Below are 7,452 nucleotides of genomic sequence, written 5' to 3'. Positions count from 1 at the left end.
CTAACAATAGGCTCCGGCTGCAGCGCTCTGCCTCTTATAGGCGCCGGCGCGTCGCGGCCGGGCCCCGGGGCAGCCTGGGAAATGGAGTCTCCACCCGGCCCACGCCCAGTGGCATGCCGGGAGTCGGAGGCGGCCAGTGCCGCAAAGCCCTAGCCCGCCCTGGAACGAGCCTCGGACCCCTGGGGACAGACATCAGGGCAGCTGCAGCCTTTGGAAGCACAAGGCTGCCGGCCCTCGGCTACACATCCGCACTAACTAAACGAATTCTCCTATGAAGCCCTCCTTCTCCCCGCACCAGGACCCCATGCCCACGCCTGAGGAACGTGATACTCACGTTCACGGGGTTGTCCCCATATGACTTGCTGCAGCTGGCCTAAATTAATCAAAGGAATTACAATGACCTTTCTTCTTCTCCTTCTTCTTCTTCTCCTTCTCCTTCTCCTCCTCCTCTTTCTTCTTCTTCCTCTCCTCCTCCTCCTCTTTTGTTTGTCGCCCTGGCTGTCCTGGATCTCGCTCTGTAGACCAGGCTGGCCTCGAACTCACAGAGGATCCGTCTGCCCCCACCCCCCACCCCCACCCCCGCATGCTGGGATTAAAGGCATGTGCCTCCTTGTCTGCCGATTTCTCCGTGTTCTTAATTCTTTGCAGCTCATCTTTAGAATGGGCACGATAAGGACCAAGAAGTTATTTGGGACTTGTCAGTGACTTATAGCTTCCTTTCTTACCGTTTCTCCGTTGACACAAGGCAAGGTCTAGGTCCATCCTGGGGTTCCGCCTCCCATAATCTCATCCTATCTCCGGCTACTCTCCTCTCTTCATACTTCGCTTCGATAAACTGGCTTTTCCTGTAGCCCCTTCAATAGTCACGCTTCTACCTCGAGCTTTTAGCTTCAGCGGTCTTATGCCAACCAGCCATATGCTGGTTCATTGGTAACTATTCAAATATCTCCATATTAGAGCTTGCTCTCGCGCGCGCGCGCGTGCTCTCTCTCATACACACACACCATCCACACCGTTTTTGTTTTGAATAAGGTCTGTATAGCTCAAGATGGCTTTGAACTTTTCTTTTTTCTTTTTTTCCTTTCTTTCTTCTCAAGTCAGGGTTTCTCTCTGTAACAGCCCTGGTTGTCCTGGAACTCACTCTTTAGACCAGGCTGGCCTCGAACTCACAGAGATCTGCCTGCCTCTGCCTCCCAAGTGCTGGGATTAAAGGTTATGCGCTACCACTGCCAGAATCAGCTTTGAATTCTTAGTGCTCCTGCTTCATCTTCTTGAGCACTGGAATCATAGCCATAATTTGAAACAACTGCTTCTCCTGGGCTCTTTCTCTTACTGCTCTGGCATTTCTACTGATTGAGTTTGTTATTTTTTAGTCTTCCATCACATGACTAGATGCCACAAGACTAAGCAGTTCTTTGTGTCCTTTATTCCCAATACCAAGGTGGTTTTTTTTTTTTTTGTAAGATTTATTATGTATACAGCATGTATTCTTGCAAGCCAGAAGAGGGCGCCAGATCTCATTACAGGTGGTTGTGAACCACCATGTGGTTGCTGGGAATTGAACTCAGGACCTCTGGAAGAGCAGTCAGTGCTCTTAACCTCTGAGCCATCTCTCCAGCCCCCCAATACCAAGTTTTAAAATATCTGGTTCTGTGATGTTTAGGAGCACAGTATATATTTATTGGCTCCACGGATGGATGGCAGGATGTAGGTGTGTGTGGTGGTTCTAAATCCTAGTGCATTCTTCCTGTAGCCAAGAAACTATGAAACCAGCTCTACTGTCTCCCAAGCCATCTCCCTTTTGGAACTCAGAAGTTAAGTGGCTTTGGAAAAGTGCTGTGGATTCTAATATTCTTCCCCAGGTGACATGGGAGACTTAAGTTGTCTAGGAGACAACAGCCCAGGGGAAAACAGCAGACCATGGAAAAGCATCTTTAGGATCGCATGCACTGATCATCTACCTGTCAGAACTTCAGAGGAGACATGATGAAAACCATGAGATTTTCATCTCATGCCTGGAGATGAACCTGTGTGCTCGACTCTGAACAAGCTTCTCTATCTTAACACCCACATGGTGGTTACAAGCACCTGAAACTTCCAGTTCCAGGGCATTGAATACCTCTGGCCTCTGCAGGCACCTGCACTCATGTGCATACCCACATGCATGTGATTGTGTACCTGTGTGTGCACACACATCTATACATAATTAGAAATAATAAAAATAAATCTTAAAACACACACACACTACACAGAGAAACCCTGTCTCGAAAAAACAAAAAACAAAAAAACAAAACAAACAAACAAAAAAAAAACACAAACAAACAAACCACACACACACACACACACACACACACACACACACACACACACAATTGGGTGGCGGTAGTGCACACCTTTTATCCCAGCACTCACAAGGCAGACACAGGTGGATCTCTGAGTTCGAGGTCAGCCTGATTCACAGAGTGAGTTCCAGGACAGTCAGGGCTACACAGAGAAACCATCTCGAAAAATGGAGAAGAAAACAAAAGAACAAAAGCCCCCAAATATCGGGCTGGGAGTGGTGCTACACGTCGTTTAATCCCAGCAGAGGCAGATTTCTGTGAGTTTGAGGCCAGCCTGGTCTACATAGTGAGTCCCGAGCCAGCCACAGCTATAGAGTGGGACCCTAAATGAATGAATGAATGAATGAATGAATGAATGAATGAATAAAATAACCACCATTTACATGAAAGAAGGGCTGGGGAGATAGCTGTCAGTGAAGTGTTTGCATTGCCATTATGCCCAGCTAAATCGTTTCTTAGTCATTTACGTGAGGAAACATTCTCTTTTAAAAAAAATATTTTTCAGATTTTTTTTTTTTTTTTAAAGATTTATTTATTTATTTATTATGTATACAGTGTTCTGCCTTCGTCCCTGCAGGTCAGAAGAGGGCACCAGATCTCATTACAGATGGTTGTGAGCCACCATGTGGTTGCTGGAAATTGAACTCAGGACCTCTGGAAGAGCAGTCGGTGCTCTTGACCTCTGAGCCATCTCTCCAGCCCCCAAGATTGTTTTTAAGGATTTTATGTTTCTGGGTTTGCCAGCACGTATGCACACACAGAGGTCAGAAGAGGTCATGGGACCCTGAAGCTAGAGTTATAGATGGTTATGGTCTGTTGTGTGAGTGCTGGAAACCAAACCCCAGTCCTCTGTAAGCACAGCAAGTGCTCTTAACCATTGAACCCCCTTCCCAGCCTGACAAGGGAGTCAGACCCCCAGAGTTGGAGTTGGACAGCTGAAAGCCACCAAGTGGGTGCTGGAGGAGCAGCGAATGCTCGCCACCGAGCCAACCCTGCTGTCCCTGGGTAAACAGTCTTATTGGGTCATAAAAATCAGACAATCTTAATACTGACAATCAGTACACTTAGTGACAGTGATGGGCAGTTTGTGTCAACTTGACACAAGCTGGAGTCATCAGAGGAGAGAACCTCAAAACTGAGGAAATGACTCCATACGATCAGGATGCAGGCAAGCCTGTAGGGAATGTTCTTAATTAGCGATCGATGGGGGAGGGCCCAGCCCATGGTGGGTGGTGCCATCCCTGGGCTGGTGGTCCTGGGTTCTAAAAGAAAGCAGGCTGAGCAAGCCATGGGGAACAAGCCAGTAAGCAGCACCCTCCATGGCCTCTGCATCAGCTCCTGCCTCCAGGTTCCTGCCCTGTGTGAGTTCCTGTCCTGACTTCCTTCATGGATGAACAGTGATGCTGAAGTGTAAACAACGTAAACCCTCTCCTCCCCAGTTTGCTTTTGGTCGTGGTGTTTCCTCACAGCAACAGTGACCCTAAGAGAGTGACTAACAATTCTTAAAGAGCCCTGTAATGACCCTCTTCTCCCTTTTATTTCCCAGTAAGTCCCATTTAACTATTATGTTTCTATACATGTATTTCTACAAGGATCCCATTCTATTCCGGGGGAAATAGACAACAGTAAGTCAAACAGGGTATTTCATTTTTCACATGCTCTCTTTTGAATGGGATGGTTAAACTTTAATATCTATATCAATCATCAGTCACATAAACATAAAGTCCCACTTTTCTTTAAAAGCAGGGGCTCACTAGAGCACAGGATGACCTCAAACACTAGCTGCATTTGAGCTTTTTGCCTTTCTGCCTCCATCCCCAAGTGCTGGGATAACAGGTATGCCTGCCGGATTATATGTGATGCCAGGGATTGAACCAGAGCTTCCTGGATTCTCTATTTTATGTAGAAGCCACCATCAAATCTTGCTTCCAGAATATATCTGAGATATGTGGAAAATGTATGAGGAAATCTTTCCAAATGTATTTAACTTAAATGGCATCCTGAGAATCTGCTCTTTAAAAAACAAAAACACAAACAAACAGAAAACCCAACAACCCACTCAGAAATAGGGGCAGTTTACTTAGAAGGAAAAGAGGTACCTTCAAGAAGAGAGGTGGGTTAGTGAGCCAGGAAGACAGGTCCTCAGGAGCACAGAGAATTCACTTCACAAAATAATGCAGAACTATCAATTCTGGTATAGACAGATGTTCAAGACACGTTAAATACTAAAACTAAATCACAGTTTATTAGCATCTCTGAGATTTATATATGTGCATAAATGTGTTGAAAATTTTCTTGCAATTTTTAATTTTTTTTTTTTAAATTTTGAGACAAGGTCTCTGTGTTGGCTCGAATGGGAATGGTCTCCATAGGCACCTACGTTTGAATGTCTGGTCCCCAGTAGTGTGGCCTCGTTGGGTGGGTGTGGCCTTGAAGGAGGTGTGTCACTGTGTGGGTTTTGAGGTTTCAAAGCCCACATCATTCCCAGTTGGCTCTCTCTCAATGCTTCCTGCTTGTGGATCAGAGAAAGCTCTGAACTGTGGCCCCAGCCCCATGTCTGCCTGTCTGCCGCCATGCTCCCTGCCATGACGGGCATAGAAAACCTTCTGGAACTGTGAGCCCCCAAATTAAAGGCTTTCTTTTACAAGTTATCCTGGTCATGATTGTTTTGTCATGACGATTAAAATAAAAATTAAGACGGTCTCATCATGCAGCCTTGTGCCTGTTTCCTGAGTGTTGGGATGAGGAAACCACCCCAGTCAATGACTACTTCTTTACAGTAGGATGAGGAGAAAAGAAAAAGTTATAACCTTATTATCCATACTTATAATAATTTTACAATGGAAAAGCCAATTAAAATTGTTCATTGAACTGAAAAGGTCAGTCATGGAATGTATTTTGTGAGCAATCACAATGGTCTATCACTAAGCAGTTACCCAGCAAAGGTACAGCAAATACCTTGGAAGAGGGATTCAAAAGAAGCCCAAGGGGGCTTCTGTTATTTTAAAGATCTGAGCCAGATGAGACACAAGTGAGGAACCCCAGAATCTGGGCAGAAGAGATAGAGGGTCAATGCAAGTTTCAGGCCCTTCCTAGTCTACAATTGCAATTCCAGGCTGTCCTAGCCTTAAAAAACAAAACCAAAATCTAACAATAGTATATACATTCACTTCTATCATTTTGAAGACTACTCCAATAAGAAGTAACTTCAAACAAAAATTAGGAAATATAAATTATGACTAATGTTAACAGAATTGTTATGTATCATTTATACTTCACAAGAACATGAGAGTCACACATTTGGAGAAACCTTAAGTCACCAACTGATCCAAATCCAGGCATGGCGTCACACATCTTCAGTGTGAGGCTGAGGTACAAGTTCGGGATCAGCCTGGGCTGTGTATCGAGTGCCAACCAGGGCAACAAAAGACCTTGTCTCCCACAAGTCACCCACCTAGTCAGCTCTTCCATTCACCATCCAGACAGGGTGGGATGGTAGCCCACAGCAGTTTATGAGGACAGAAGCAGCTGTACAGGCTGGGAACCCACCCCCATGACACAACTGGAAATATCACCTCAAAACGGGATAATGGGTACCACGCACCAGGAAAGTGAAGCTGTTTGCATCTGTGCCGGTCCTTTCCAGGGTTCAAGGTTTTAAACTTGTTTCAAACCAAAAGAAATTAGAAACCACATTACAGGTTTATTTTAATGAACATCAACAACAACAAAAAAACTGTATATATAAAAAAAAGTAAGCTTTATCAAATGCTTCAAAAACACACATAAATTCAAACCCAATACAGAATCTTTTAACATTGTCTTTGTTCATCTCAACAAAATCTGAGGACATTTCTGGATAAAACTTTATATGTGGCCAGGTGGTGATGACACACACCTTAATCCCAGCACTCGGGAGGCAGAGCCAGGCGGATCTCTGTATTTGAGGCCAGCCTGGTCTACAGAGCGAGATCCAGGACAGCCAGGGCTACACAGAGAAACCCTGTCTCAAAAAACAAACAAACCAAACAAAAACCCAAACATTACATGTGAAAAAAGAAGTCCCATAATGCTTTACAATTCTGCACATGCACACAGACATACAGTCATTTGGAAGGCAGAACACAGACACAGCATGAGTTTCAACGGGAAAAGAATGTATTTTCTGTAAAGCTTAAAAGCATAAAGAACACACTGTGCCAAAATGAGACGGGAGGGTAAGGTGGGGTTGGAGTAACTCCCTTACACACAGTGTGAGAACATCATCCAAGAGCAGTGAGCTCTGGCAGTGAGGGCTCCAGCTCTCCACCTCCAGCTGTGTTTGAGCTTCAAGGTGACACTGAGCGGGCATTGGTTTGGTTTGTAGGTTTCCATTATCATTACTTATGGTGATATTTTATTTGTATGTTAATAAATAAAGTTGTCTGGGGATCAGAGCTAAGAGCAAGCCATTTAGCAGAAGTCCGGCGGTGGTGGCACACGCCCTTAATCCAATCACATGGCGGGCAAAGTCTCTGTGTGTTCAAGGACACAGCCAGCATGGTTAACCCCAGTACCAACCGTAGAGACCTGGAGGTCTGTATAGACAGGAAGTGATGAAGAAGTCATGTGGTTGGGTTTAGAACCAATGGGAAGGCAGAACAGAAGGCAATAAAAAGAGAGGACACAGGAAGAAGGTCTCTCTCAGGGGAGCGAGTGGTAAGATGAGGCGGTCTTAGCTCTTGGCTGCTGCTCCATCTCTGGGCTTTTAACTCTGTATTTGGCCTGTGTTTCTTATTGAATACGACCATCTAGAATTTCATCTACAGTTACTTAGGTCATGTTCTTCCTCCTTCGATAGCTAGTTTATCCGTCTCCAGCAGAGCCCCAGAGAAGTGATGAGTGGCATTTGGTGGTATGAGACATCGAGGAATAAGGGCCCAACAGCGCCACTGCCTGCTGGCTGCTTGTCCTCAGGCAAGCTACACCACCACCTTGTCTGCATTTCCTTATCTTCAGTTGGGGTCACTCTCTCCCCTAATTATTATGGGTTTATTAAGGGAATGAAAACAAGAGGCTTCATCTACAGAATTTATCACTCTGCCTACCCCAATAAATATTATCCAAATAT

Source organism: Peromyscus leucopus, chromosome 20, assembly GCF_004664715.2.
Source record: "Peromyscus leucopus breed LL Stock chromosome 20, UCI_PerLeu_2.1, whole genome shotgun sequence".
Lineage (NCBI taxonomy): Eukaryota > Metazoa > Chordata > Mammalia > Rodentia > Cricetidae > Peromyscus > Peromyscus leucopus.
Note: the sequence above shows the minus strand (reverse complement) of the source record.